Consider the following 15637-nt stretch of genomic DNA (forward strand, 5'->3'; position numbering starts at 1 on the left):
ACCCAGAAATTCCACCTTGGTTTTCTATATATGAGTGGAGAAGAATATACTAAAGTATCATTTTGTCAAAGAGAATGACTGGAAACAACACATCTGAATAGAACTTGCTAGATGATTTATGCTATTTTTCTTTAAGGAAATAGCATATAGCCATGAAAAATAATATGGTAGATCTGTATTGCTGGTATTGAGCAATCCACACTGGAGAAAGGCAGGATGCAGAACTGTGTTGCAGACACTCCCATTTATGTTTTCCACAAATGTACATGGGTGCTCTTGGATATGTAAAAACATTATAGATGCAAAGGAGAACTCTTAGGAGCCATTTTAAAAAATATTTTATATTCCATGTTTGTTTTTTAATGACACCAATGGATTACTATTTGTGTTAAGTTGCTTTATATGCAATAAAAATACAAAGCAAGATGGGTTTGGAGAGATGGGTCAGTGGTTAAGAGATGAAGATGGGGTACTGGATGCTCTTCTAGAGGACGTGGATTTGATTCCCAATGCCCATGTAACAACTCACATAACAACTTCTGAACTCCAGTTCCAGGAGATCTGATGCCTCTCTCATTTCCATGAACACCAGGCATGCACACAGTGCACAGACATACATGCAGGCAAAACACCTATACACATAAAATTTTAAATTACAAATTAAAGCAAACAAAGCAATGTTCTTAACCAGTCCAATTAAAATAAAGAACAATGAAAACTTAAATATGTATTTCTAGTTATCATTTGCTGAAGATTTTCTGTGCGGATTAAGTTTTAAGCCCTGTATACATATTATCTAATTCAATTTTTACAGCAGACCCAGGAGGGAAGTATCCTCAAACTGCAAAAAGAACCTTTGAAAAGGAAATATACTGTGATTCCAAACTCTGTCTCCAAAGACCTTCATTTTAACCATTTTTCCCTTTCACTCCTTGGCTGAACTGTTTTTGCTGGGATCTGCCTAAAATAGTTTCAGTGGATAGAAAACCAAATTGCAATTCATTGGTAACATCCAAAAAAGGATTATCTTGGGCCAACAAGATGGCTCAGAAGGTTCAGGCACTTGCTGTCAAGACTGGTAAACTGAGTTCAAGTCCAGGTCCTACATGATAGGAAGGATAGGAAGGAGATTCAACTTGTCCTCAGGTCTTCATGCTCACTGTGGCACATATGCATCCCCTCCCCCAAGTAGATATATTTAATTTTTAAGAGTTCTCTTAATATACCTAGGAAAGGAAGTAGTAAAATAAATGTTCCCATCTGTACCTGTACTCAGATTTGGTGTGTTGCTTTATTTAAACAGTTAAACAGCACCTCAGAAGCACCATCAGTGGGCAATGCAACAGTGCTCTTCCTTCCAGATAGTGGGGACACTGAATCAGGACAAGGACACCTTCAATCATTCCCATTACATAAGTAGCTCTTGTAGTGTTAGAAGGTGGTTTAGAGAAAAGGAGATCGGAGAAAGAGTGACTCTTGACATGGAATTTTGAGTGATTTAACCCATGTAGACTATGTTTTTTTTGTGTGATGAGGCAATTCATAGAATAGCTATTGGTTCAGGCGTTACGTCTGGAAGCCTGGACACAATTGGTCCTGCCTTTTATCATTCCTGTAAATAGACGGCCTACTTAGGCTTCTTCGTGTCTTGAGTACCAATAACATGGAAGTGAGAGCATCTTGTATTTGTTTATTCTTCTGTGTGTGCTTGCTTTGGATGTGCACCAGGTGCATGCAGTGTCAGAAGAGGGTCCTGAAACTGGAGTTGCAGTTAGGGGTGCTGAAAATTGAACCCAAGTCCTCTGCAAGAGCAGCAAGTGCCCTTAACTGCTGATATGAGCTCTTAAACAGATAGTTGTTACTGTTATCATCAGTGCATGGTAAGTAATAAGCCCCCAGCCATCTCTGGTGCCATTGTTTTTCATCATGAACCTTAAAGATGATTAGTTCTCATTTTCGAAACCCCTCCACTCCACCACAAAACAGAGCATTTATCAGTAAGAAACACAGAAGTGTCACAAAACTTCACCATTCTGGTTTTTGTTTGTTTGTGTCTTTTGAGCTTGGCTCTCATGTAATCCAGTCTACTGTCACATTCGCTATGTGGACAGGGGAAGGTTGGCATTATACTCCTGTTTCTATCTCTGGAGTGCTCAGAGTACAAGTTTGTTCCATCGTGGCTACCTCAAAATGTCATCCCTTAAAGGAGAGGCAAATGTTCACCAATTTGATTTTCTTCTTTTCCTGATCTGTTTTCTAAAATTTTACCTTCATGTTATTTGTTCTCCAAGTTTAGCATTTGACTAGTCCCCCCTCCTTTTTTAGGGGAGTAGTGTCTTAAAGAGGGCTGAAGAATGTTCTACAAATGGGCTGTGCAAATAATTGTAGGAAAGTCAAGAAGAACACTAGGCCTTCCATGTTATAGTTTCCATGCTGCTGCTGCTCTGACAAAACACTTTCACCAAAAACAGTTTAAGGGGGAGAGGGTGTCCTAGTTACGGTTTCTACCGCTGTGAAGATACACCATGACCATATCAACTCTTATAAAGGAAAGCATTTCTAAAGGAGCTGAGAGTTCTACATCTTGATCTGCAAGAAACAAGAAATGATTTAAGACACTGGGTGTGACCTGAGCATATATGAGACCTCAAAGCCCACCTCCACAGTGACACACTGCCTCCAATAAGGCCACACCCATTTCAACAATAGCGCCATTCCCTTTGGGGCCATTTGCTTTCAAACTACCACAAAGGGTTTATTTTGCTTACACTTACAGATCACAGTCTGCTAATGTGGAAGCTTAGGTCTAGAACTTAAGATGGAACTTAAAGGCAGGCTTCTTGCTATTGCATGTGTTAGCACCTCTAGCCAGCAAACATACAAACATTGAAGAACAGCAGGACCAAGGAGGATGCTATTCTAATTTTTAGGACTCTTGTTTATCAAAACTCTAATTTCATTTCTCTTTATAATATGTGCGTGGGTCTTTTAGCCATTACAATAAAGGTCTACAATTTGGGGTAAGTGAACAGACTAGAGAAGAGGCTGGTCATAGCCTCAACTGTTTGTTCTTAGTTATCCCCCTGCTCTGTCTCCACTTATATAATACAATGCTGAATGCACAGGTAGGGCTGCCTTTGACAAGCATCTGGCTTCTGCTTGAAGCTGGATTCAGTAACATTCTGCTGACTTGCAGGCTCCAGTGCCTCTGGCTAAGTGAGGGTCGTCACATGTGGCACCGGGTTTCATGTCAGCAGCTGACCTTCTTTTCACCTTTTTCTCCATGAACTTCTTAACTTAGTATTTCGAGAGAGATTCTGCAACACTGTCTTGCTGACTTAGATGAGTCATGGACAGATTTAATGTTACTTCGCCTCTGCTAGGAAAAAGTCAAGACCAATCCCTGTGGCCCCAAACCTAGAGGATATTTGAGTATTTTGAACCATAAGTCAGGTTGCATTTGCCATGTATGTATGGAAATGATAGGAGGAGAAAAATACAAGATGTTCAAGAAATTATCAGTTCCTCTTCTGGAGAGGGTTACCCCAAAGGTCATAAATTTCTTTTGTCTGAAGATGCTTAGGACGGTTTAAGAAATAGCCTACTTATGATCTAGGGTAATGGATAGATACTCTAATATCTTAAACTATCCTCCACATACTCAAGACTTTGTTGTTTTCAAGGCATGAAGACAAATTTTTTTAAAAAAATGGTCTAATGTCTTTTCTTGGCTTCAGTGTTTTTAAATGATGGTTTGCATTTTGACTTACATTTTTTTCTGGAAGCAAAAATAACAATTTACATTTCAATTGTAGTTTCCTCTGACACTAAAATGAATAGTTCTTTGTAAAAATGTTGGCCATTTCTGTTTCCACCTTCACCATGCTCCTCTGTCTTGTGTAAGGGTGTTTCATGAACTATATACACTCTTAACAGCACGTTTACTCCTTGAGGTCAAGAGGAAGCAGAGGTGAGGGGTTATGTTATAAGTAGATGGGTTCATTTGAGCAACATCATAAAACAAATTTCCAAAAGTTAAAACTTAGCCTAGTTATTGGCTTAACTAAAATGCCTACCTAGTAGGTTAAAGTAAGTGATTGTTTGGTTCATTCACAGACAGTTGATCTGATAGGTCTTGTTGATAGTGTTCTAATTAATGCATTATAATAGTCAATCAAAAATTACTTACTGGGCACTGATCAGGTACATTACACTGATACTCAGTAAGGAGCCTGGGGAAATAACCCTAGAAGGGATTAACTAAATGAAGACATAAACTGAAACCATAAACTAGAAGCTAATGAGGTAGACATTTGTCTTTATAAAGTGTCAACCTATACCTGTGTAATTGGGTGACCCAAATGCAATTGTGCTCAGAATCACCCAGCCAAGCACAGATCTGGAAGATCCAAATTTTACTCCTTTTAAAATTGAGGCCATTTCTGCCTGGGAGGATTGGAAAGAGACAAAAGTTAATGGTCCAATGGAATTACCATAGAGTTAGTGTGTTCTCAACGGAGTATTTCTACTAATATCTGTGTTAGCATCACTTGGTGATAGCATGTATGATGTCAGCTTGCCAGGATTCATGCGAGACCAAATGCATACAAATGCAGCATGTGTTTTTTAAGGGGATTCTTCTGTAGCAGGCAGGGTTTGATCCAGATTCTGGGAAATACTTTGTGGTTTTGCACAGATTTCCTAACCCTTTCCTGCTTGTTTTAGTACATTTGTCATGGTATCTAAAGGCTGGCTCAGAAGTGTGAGAGTTCAGACCAGAATGATGAGGCTCTTTTACAGGTGTCATTTCATTGTTATCTTATTTCATGAAATCAGAAATTGTAAATCGGGGGCCTGCTGATGGCATGTGCTTGCAATTGGTGGTCTTTTTAAGTGGACTAAATAGTATTTTAAATTAGATATTAACATAAACATTAGAAGATGATACATCAAAATATGATAGTATTATCCACATTTTTTTAAAAAAAAATCACAATTTAGGGACAATATGTTAAGTGAAATGAGCCAGACACAGAAAGGCATGTATCACATGTTTTACCTCATATGTAGAAACCACAAGAATGTTAACACAGAAATAGAATAGTGGCCATCAGAGATTGGGGGTCTGTATTATGAACCTTACGGGGTGGAAGAAAGATGATAGAATATGACAAATACATATTGTAGGTAGGTATTCAAGTAGCACACTAAACTCCATTAACATATGCAATTAGTGTGTGCTAATAAATAATAATATGATAAGCATTGGCCCCAGGTGTCTGCCTGTCCTCAGTCAGATAAAATAGAAAAGCAGCTGCCTCTTCTAATTGTCAGTTTGCCACCATCTTCCTGACACCATGGTCAAGTGTCAGGCACCATTTGTCACCAGGATGCTTTCTTGCAGCTGGCCCACCAGACTCATTTCTATCACCTGCCCAGATCCTCTAGGCGCTTGAGTTTATGACCCCTGTCTTAAAGGTGCTTCAAAGCCAATTGCATTTGAGCAGTATTTGGTGATGAAGACAGATATTCCTTATTCAGACTTGCCCTACTGCACCCCCCTGGGATACCCCTTTCTATGCTCCTGGGCAGACTCTGAACTAATTCATTTAAAGGATGCCCATTCATCAAAAGAAAGTCCAGTCTAACTCCAGCCTTTCTAAAGGGCTGTGTAATTTGCCTCGTCTAATTGATGTGCCTGCTGTACTTTGCATTTTTACAGCTCAAGAAAGAACATTGCTCACAGAGACTGATGTCTTATCATAGATAGTTATTTACAAACTTTTTATCAAAGTGAAATACTTAAAAATCACTCTGAAAAATTCCTACTTGGATAGTCGCGTGTCAGTGTAGACTCATCATCTGTAGTCAATGTGTTGGGACTGATAATAGATTAATAATGGCAGAGGCTGTGTTTGAAAGGGTAAGGCCATGTGATATCCTTATACCTGCTGAAACTGTTCTCAAAAGCAAAGTGGAAAGTTTGCACCTAACAGCCCAAGAATATCCAATAGATCCAATGTTTCTCCCATTCCATAAAAATATAAATAGCAAATATTTCATATTATTTCTCAGTAGGACCTTGAAAACTCAACATACTACTTTTCCCCCAAAATGAAATAAAACCTGACCCTGGGAAATAAGACTTCCCTCTTATTCTTTTCACTTCTTTGACTATTGACTTGAAAATAAGCCTCAAGACAATTGGAGGTAAAATTTTATAAACATAATATCAAATTGAGGTTTATGTTTGAAGTGACCTGTTCTGGTATTCTTTTTCTCCTGCAATTCACATGTAGCTATTGGCAACCTGAAGAGCAGTGCATGATTCATGATGAGTCACTTGGTTTTGAGGCTAGAGATAGGTCTCAGTAGGTAAGAGTGGTTGGTGTGCAAGCAAGAGGACCTGAGTTAGAGTCCCCAGCACCCGTGGATGCTCTCATGACTATAACCCCAGTGCTGGAGGAAGGACAGACATGAATATTATTGGGACTTTCTGGTTGCTGACTAGCTGCAGGTTCAATGAGAGACTATCTCGAGGGAATAAGATAGACAGTGATAGAACAGGAAACCCAATATCCTCATCTGTCCTCTGTGTTTGCATGGGTGCATGTATCCACACATATACATGTTTACATCACACACACACACACACACACACACACACACACACACACTGTTTTTCCTGTTTCTCCAATTTTGACTTGAAGTAGTTTGTTTCTGGCCTCCTTCTTCATGTATAAAACTTTATTCCACATCATAGCTGCATTAAGAGGATGCATACAGTGAGGTGACAGAGTACATGGTAAGGGACAGCCTTTGTTTATTTATTTTTTGGTGAGGGCACCTTTCTTCCTGTGCTGAGTTCAAAGGATCCTTAAAAAAGGCTCCTTCATTCCCGATGGTGGGATTCCATGCTCACTCTTAATGCATGGAGAGGGACTGGCCCTACCCCAACCTAATGAGCCAGACTATGTTGACTCCTCATGGGAACCCTTACCAGTGAGGAGGAGTGGATTGGGGGTGTGATGAGGGTGAGGGGAGTCAAGGGAAGTGGGAGGGAGAACTGTGGTTGGAATTAAAATGACATCAAAGAATTTTTTTAAAAAGGAAAGGTCCTTTCAGAATGAAAGAGGTGAACTCCTGTTTTCATCCTTTCTTTTAAGTAGGTTTTATTCACTCAACAAAAGGTAAGGAAAAATGGATTTTGTTTTTCCATGACAGAGCATGACAAGCTAACTGTTAATCGTTGTCGCCCAAGATTCCATCCACTGTTTTTCTCAGGTACATGTGCTTAAAAATTCCACAGAAAAGGAATTGTTTAATTTTTAACTTTTTCCTTTGAAAGCAATATTTGAAAAGTTACCAAGATGAAGAAAGAGTGGAGATGTTGCCTGAAAGTTAGCTGGTATGTGAAAGAAGAATGTTGAAGAAATATGGCCTGTAACTGGCCAGGAAGCAGACCAAACAGCATTCCTGGCATTAGCTGTGCTCTCTGCCACTGTCACTCAAGCTCTTAGATTTTGTTTTTGTGTTTTTCCCTTAAGGCAAAAAATTGAATAGAAATGGCCGAGAAGGTTGCTTTACATATATTATGTTGGGCCTTTAGGAAGTATCAGTCATAGTGTTGTACTTATAGGTGTTCATATGCTTTCCTTCAACTGATCCTGACAAAAATTCACAGAGAAAGAAACAACTACACAATAGCAGAGGCTGGCTGGTCACATGACCTAGTTCCAAAGCCACAGCTGACAGACCTGGAGTTTCTCTGACTTCAAGTTACTTGCTAAGGCAGTAGTAGGGACCAGCAGTGTTTTCACATTCTTTAAAATCAACAAATGAACCTTTTCTATATTTTTCTACCAAACTAAAAGTAACTGTTTGAGGCCAATATCGTTTACAGAGCAAGTTCCAAAACAGCTAGGGAGACACAATGAAACCTTGTATTGAAAAACCAAAAACCAAAACAAACAAAAACTGTTCTTTGCTTAGGTTTTGTCACTTCAGCAATTTGACTTCAGCAATTTTATCTTTTCCTTCCTAAACAACTTGCTGGCACTCAAAAGATTGAAATGATTCCAACTTTTGCCCTAGCTCGTTTCATTTTTCAATAGTTGTGCATGTTCATATAACGCAGGGATTTTCTTTGTCTGGAGTCATGTTTTATAGACGTCATGTCACAGGCAGTGTTTATTGAGGGTCTGTGAACTGCCATTATCTTAACCTCACTACTTTGTTCTATTCTTCAATAAAACAAAACTATACACTTTACTCTTTCCACTATTCTATACTACCAAACTTTAATAACATATATATGAGAATTTAAATATTAAAAATTATGGTGATTCCATGGCGGTGGATGTAGCTCAGTGATAGGGTACTTGGCTAGCATGCTGTGTTGTTTTGCAACAAGACTGGTCCTCATAGGCTCATATATCTGAATGCTTGGTAGAACTATTTGGGAAAGGTTAGGAAGAATGGTCTTGTTGGAGGACGAGTGTTACTGGGGGTGGCTTTGAGGCTCCAAAAGCCTATGCTCTTTTCAGTACATAGCTCTCTCTGCCTTGTGCTTGTGGGTCAGATGTAAGTTTTTCCCACAACATCATACCTGCCTGCCTGTTACCATGATAATTATGAACGCTAACCCTCTGGAACTGTATAAGCTCTAATACATGTTTTCTTTTATCTGTTGCCTTGGTCACAGTGTTTTGTCACAGCAATGGAAAAGTGGAAGAGTGGAAATATAAATAAATAAATAAATACTTTTTTGTATCTCAAAATTTTACATTTCCTTTGGCTCAGTAACTCTTACTTCCAGTTATATTTTAACACAATATCCTTTTCTTTTCCAGAATGCTATTTACTTTTTTTCCTGGATGTTAGGAGCCCAAAATTTAAAAGGAGCTTTAGAAATAATGTAATGCTATTCCATCACCTTTTGGTGGAGAATGATATATTTCAGAGCTTACATCGGGGTATAGAGATCATGGTAGAAATGAAAATCATATTTTTTCACTTTCCAATTTTATGTACTTTCTTACTCAATGTATGAGAAAAGCATTAGAAGCAAAAGCTTCTATTAGACCCACAAATAGCTTTCTAGCTTTGTGTGACAATAATTTTTAGTACAGACTGTTATAGACAGACCACCCACAGCTCCTTCCAAGCTCTGTCTATTCATTCTCTGATAATTGTTTTTGTTGTTTGTTTCTTTGGCTTATATTGCATCCATTCAATTAAATTTAAGGCTCTTGGATATTTCTTTTAAAATTATTTTTGTTGGGAGCCTTACTCTTTTGTGCATATGAATGTGTGTGCTTCCAAACTGATATGCTGAAAGCTGATATAGAATGTATTGGCATTAAGAGATTGGACTGGGTCATAAGGATGATGTAGTTGGTGTTTTCTTTGGGCAGACAACCAGCTCCCAAATAAAGACATGGAGGCTTATGATTATGAATGCTCATCCTTAGTTAAGGCTTGTCCCACTAGCTCCTTTAACTTAATGTAACCTATTTCTATTCATCTGTGTTTTGCCTTGGGGCTTTTTACCTTTCTTTCATTCTGTACATCCTACTTTCCTGCTTCCTCTGTGTCTGTCTGTCTGGTACCTTCCTCTAGTCTAAATTCTTCTCCGACTTACAATCCCTGCCTGGAAATTCCACCTATACCTCCTCCCTTGCTATGGGCCCTTCAACTTTTTATTAGATCAGTCAGGTGCCTTAGGCAGGCCAGGTAAAACAGCAACACATTTTTACATAATTAAACAAATACAACACATCATTACATAGTTAAACAAATGCAACACATTTTTTCATAGTAAAACAAATGCAACACATCTTTACATAGTTAAAAAATGTAACACATCTTTCCATTGGTGTCATGGCCAGCTTGTCTCAGCTTTAACCCACGACAGCCATGAGGTCCCGCCTGAGTGGGGATGTGTGGACCTGGAAGCTCCCAGCAACCCAAAGGCGATAAAGATCAAACACAGGCATCTTGTCATCTTCAGAGAGCTCTCAGTTCCATGTTTTGGAACTAGAGTCATTTCTTTATTAGCCATCTTTTCTGGTGTTTCTTAACCATCCTGCTAATACCACGAGGCAACCATTTCTCTCTTTGTTCCCTCGCTGCTCTCTCCTGCTCTGGCCGCTCGCCCCTTAGCTCCTAACCTTCTAGCCTCACAAGTTACTCATACCTCTGATCTCCCTGCCCAGGTGCAGGCCTATTCAGATGCTTAGGCGCATAGATATGCAAATAAAGAGGCATATTACCCAGAGGCCATGGTAAACAAAAGTAGCCCTGCTGACATTAACAATACAATAGTGGGCCGGATTATATTTTACATTTTTATTTAGTGCTTCTGTGCCATGTATACATGTGTGGTTACACATATGCCATGGAGTGAGTGAGGGAATCAATGCTAACTTGCAGCAGTTGGTTCTCTCCTTCTACCAAATGGGTCCTGAGGCTTGAATTCAGGTTATCAAGCTTAGCTGCAGGTACCTTTATCCACGAAGCCATCTTACCGGCCCAGTTTAATTATTTTAAACATATTACGTCAAATTTTGAAGGACAGACCCCTTTGAACAATTAGCAAACAATGGCAGAAATACATTTGTGTTTGGGTATTGTTTCGATAAATCTGCCAAAAGCCACCGAGCCCCACTGCCACCTGTGTGCTTTATGCTAGCCGCCCGCCCAAGTTAGGCCCAAATGAATACTCAGAAACTTGTATTAGTTACAATGCTGCTTGGTCAATGACTAGGATTCTCTTCTGTTAGCTCAATCTTAACTATCATAAACCTATGTATAAGACTTATCTTATGGGACACCTTATTGACGTCCCTCCTTGCCGGTGGATCACATTGTACCGCTGGAGCAGGAATGTAGGGGAAAAGAGGAACGCTTCCTGTTTCTCCTTCATTAAATATGAGTATCCTTGCTATGTCACTTCCTGCCTGGATCACCACTTCTCTACTACATTTCCCAGAATCCTCTTTGACTCCTAGTCCCATCTAACTAGCTGTCTCATTGGCCAAACAGTATTTTATTTAACAATCAATAAGATAAACATACACAGTACATTCCCCATCAGGGTATGTTCACAATCATACAGTTAAAATCACTTTCAGACCACAAGCTAGTAGTAAAGCTAAGCTAAAAGCTTATAGCATCCATCATCCCTAGATTTTGATTCAAGTTCTATTTGCACACTTTTCCTATTAAGAACATCCACAGCTCTTCCTCTCCCAAGAACCCATCACTGAACTTGTTTCTCATGAAGCATTTAGTGTTCATGGAGCATTTTGCAGATTTTAGGCAATCTGGTTTAGGGTACTTCCTTTGAGCTTGCAAATGGAGCATGGAAAAGCAACCCTTGGGAGCTGAAGTCAAATTTCTCATTGTGTGCATGGAAGCCTGGATATTTCAGTTGATATAAAAATAGCTGGTAGTAGAGTTTAAAATATATTAAACCAATAATTATTAAAATATAGTACACAAAATTTATTATTTCAAAAAAATAGGAATTCTAAAACTGTGTCCTATTACCCTATAAACTGAAAATCAGTGTGGTATCTCTAGGCTGGAATTGGATATAATTATCATAATAAGTTAAAATACAATAGAAGGTTTCACAGCACACTGATTGGAGAAAAAAGTGCTGAAATGGAAAAATGTAGAAAAATAAAAAATAATGAATATAATTCATAAGCAAATCATAAGTAGCTATTACTTTTGGTATTTGTAACTTAGAAAATAAAACAATAAAAATTATGGAAATAGGCACCAGAGGAAAAACAAATTAACTCTTATGTTTTGGATGATACAATCCAATGCCACCTGACTAGACATTTACCATTCAGAAGGAGAAATATTTATGAGCTAGCCATCCTATGCTCACTAGCTACAGAATCTAACCATGTCTCCTTATTTGTAAAGTATGAATTACATTCAGTGCTTGGCATATACAGGCACTTACAAATGAGAGCTAGTACCAAGTAAAATAATTAAGTAGCATCATATATTGTGTTTCCACCACTTCGATAAAAGTTGTAAGTTCATGATCTTAATTGGACAGTGGAGGTCATACTGGTGATAATAAGAGATCTTGAAGGGTGTCCAATGAGTTAAAAAGGAGTTTCATGTCTGCTAAAATAAAACTAAGCTGTAAGGAAACAGTCTGAATCCAGAGGTCTTAGCAAGTAAAGAGGTTCGAGGTTTGTGTTAAAACTTAGAGAGTCCTGGCTATTCTATTAGCATCATTCCTTCCAGGCCTGCAAGTAGGGTACAAAAGCCATAGTTCTCAATTGAAGCTCTGCCACCTAATGGTGTTGGTATGATGCTGACGACCATTAATCCACTCCAGAGAGATACCAGTCAAACTCCCCAGAGACAACCTTTGACTAACAGATTCTATGCTGTACCACTATCCCCTGAAGGGACCAGGACAAGAGAAAGAGGCTTATTTATCTTTCATGGTGGGAGGAGATGCCTCCATGGGGGAAATATAATTCATGAGGAGAGAATAAAATTTTGTTTAGTACCCCAGTATAGGGAATAATCTGTTTATGGTATAATTGGAAATTAGAAAGTGCTTGATATAGCTTTAAGCATTAAATTGTTAAGTATGTTAAAATACATGTAGAGTAGCATAAATTATTTTACTGTTATCACACTCTCCTCAGCTCCATTAGATTAATCGAGAGTTGATTGGTAAAATTGATATGCAATTACAATAATGTCCATAATCAGATTGGAATAATTAACTATCGTAGGTCGTCTTGTAAATGCAATGTTCAACTTGTATTTGGGGCTATATTTTATTGCTGATAAGATCTTTCTCATTGGCTATAAAATAAACCAATCATGATAGATTCTTAATTCTATTATAATCTTCTAAGACAATGTAAAACCTTGAGTCTGAAAGTACACATTTTCATGTAAAATTTCAATTATAACAATTTCTAAATCATGCTAATAGGTTAGATCCCATTATTAAATGGCATTTTCCCAACTAGGATTTAATAGTCTTTATTTTAAACATACACTCTATAGATTTTCCACTTGTTTTACATGCCAATGTTCTATTCCATTTAGTTAGGGATGTTGGAGATGCTAAAAATATAGACTATCTGCCAAGGAGAGCAATAGGTACAGAGTGAAGCCAGCTCTAAAAAGAGCACATTGCAGGCTGCAGAGTCATGGGTGGGGGGCTACTCAAGGATTCTTGGTGTTCAGATCATTTCACCACATGCTCCAATATGTGGCATGCAGATTCAGAAATGAGTGTCTCCCTCGATGGACTTCAGTCTTGCTTTAGTCTAATCTTGCTATGTCTATTCCTCCCCTTTGGAATATAAATATTTACTCTGTGTATAATGGAAGCATGGAAGTTACTTGGTGACTTTACAGAGCCTTACTTTGGACTTTTGAACAGTGTTGAGAAGAAGACTATGGGGACTTCTGAAGTTGGACTAACTGCGATTTTGTGTGGTCTACCAATTCCTTATAATAATGGTACAAGAGCTAGTTCCAGGACAGCCTCTAAAGCCACAGAGAAACCCTGTCTCAAAAAAAACCCCAAAATATATTGCTTTAAACGTTCAATGTTTCAAGCTGGGTGTTAGTGGCACATGCCTTTGATCCAAGCACTTGAGAAGTAAAGGCAGACAGATCTCTGTGAGTTCGAGGCCAGTCTGGGCTACTGAGCTAGTTTCAGGACCGAAAGGGCTGTTACACAGAGAAGCCTTGTCTCAAAGAACAAAACAAAAGTTCAATGTCTCTTTTAACTGTGGGATCCTGTAAAATAAAAATTAAGTTACACAGTTCTTACTACAAAGGGGAAGAACCACACATAAGCAAAACCGAAGTATAACGGTGTAGCTCCAAATCTTGAAGCTCAGTGTCTGACTTCCAGGACTCAGAACTGGATTGGGCAGTTCCAAATCTCTGTGTCTGCCATTCTCAGCATGTACAGTTTGTTCAGTAGACTCAAGCTGCCCCCGCCTCACTGGGGAGTGGCCTTGATGGTCCTAGGATCTACATGTATCCTGTATCCAGTATCCTGGAATCTCCATGACAACTGAGGATACATCTTCACCAATGGCCTATTCTGTATTTTCTTCAGGAATGTGACCCTGATGTGTGATGCCAGGTCTCAGCCAAACTCAGTGGCCTCCTATGCCTACAAAATCTGAATGTGGGAGACACTTACACATTACTGAGTTCAACTGCTAGCTTGAGATGCAGCCTTGGCTTGCCTGGACCATGGCCACCATGTGATGACTGGGAGGAACTCAGAAGATTTCACTCTATGATGCTAGACATTTTATTAATCACAGCTGACTTTTTTCAGCCCCAGGTAAACCAGCATCCATTATCCCAGTAAAACAAATCTTTTACTTCCACAAATGTTTTACTTCCATAGATTCTTAAGTCACACACACACACACACACACACACACACACACACACACCACACACACACACACACACACACACGCACAGAGGGAGAGAGAGAGAGAGAGAGAGGGGCTCGGCCCTAATAGAATCTTTGGGGAATTCTCCAATTTTCCTCTAAAATTCACAAACCCTGGACTCCATCATCTGCATTCTCAGATTTTTTACTTCTTAGACTACTAATAGTACTTCACATTGATTTTTTAAAGTAAAATCAAATTTGTATCTATACTGATCTTCACAAATATGTATCACTGAATATGTTTTGCTGATATATTCCTTTGGGATTTTATATGTATATGAAAGATATTATCTGTAGCTCTTTTTAAATATATACTCTATCATTTTATTTCAGGGTAATTGCCTCATAGGATGAGAACTGATCTTCTATATTTGGGAAGTTTACACAGAGATTTTTATCATTTTTCCTTAAATGTTTGATCAAATCCAACAGTTACTCCACTTGAATGTGGGCTTTTCTTTGTGGGTAGATTTTTAAATAATACATTTTTTAAAAAAATCTCTACGTTCCTTTATTGGAGCAAGATTCCTGATGTATATATACAGTGATGTATTTACTAAACAGAGTGCTGTGCAGAAATTACACACTACCCATCTAGACAGATTTTGGTTACACTTTGCCTGTTGATGGAATAGTTCCATTTATAAAATTTTATTCATCCAAAACTTTGAATTTGACCAGGCTGTCCATTAATCTCTGAAAAAGTGGCATTTAATTTTAGCTCTATTTTACATTAAAAGGCTTATGCATCAGGTAGCTTCTCAAAACATTATTCTCTGCACAATGGCGTTGAGCAGACAAGAGCTCTTTACCCACCCAGATTCCAAGTCACATCTGAGAGCTCCTGCTCTATACCTGGTATAGAGCACTCCTGACCACCCGCTGGACTTCATACTTGACAGCCTGCTTTCTTGGCCAGTTCACACTGCCAATGTAGACATGCCAGTAGCTGTCCTTCATACAGATGGCATTAGAGTAATAGGTCTGTAACACAGTAGGAGCAGGTATATCCAGGCAACTAAAGGCCCATTTTTTTAAAAAATGCCAAACTGAGATAAAAATAATGGGTCCAACTCCATGGTCACCCAGCTCCTGGTACTTTCCTGCTTTCATTTTCTTTTTAAATCAATCCTAAACAATGATGTCTTTTTA

Source organism: Cricetulus griseus, chromosome 2, assembly GCF_003668045.3.
Source record: "Cricetulus griseus strain 17A/GY chromosome 2, alternate assembly CriGri-PICRH-1.0, whole genome shotgun sequence".
In the NCBI taxonomy this organism is placed as follows: domain Eukaryota; kingdom Metazoa; phylum Chordata; class Mammalia; order Rodentia; family Cricetidae; genus Cricetulus; species Cricetulus griseus.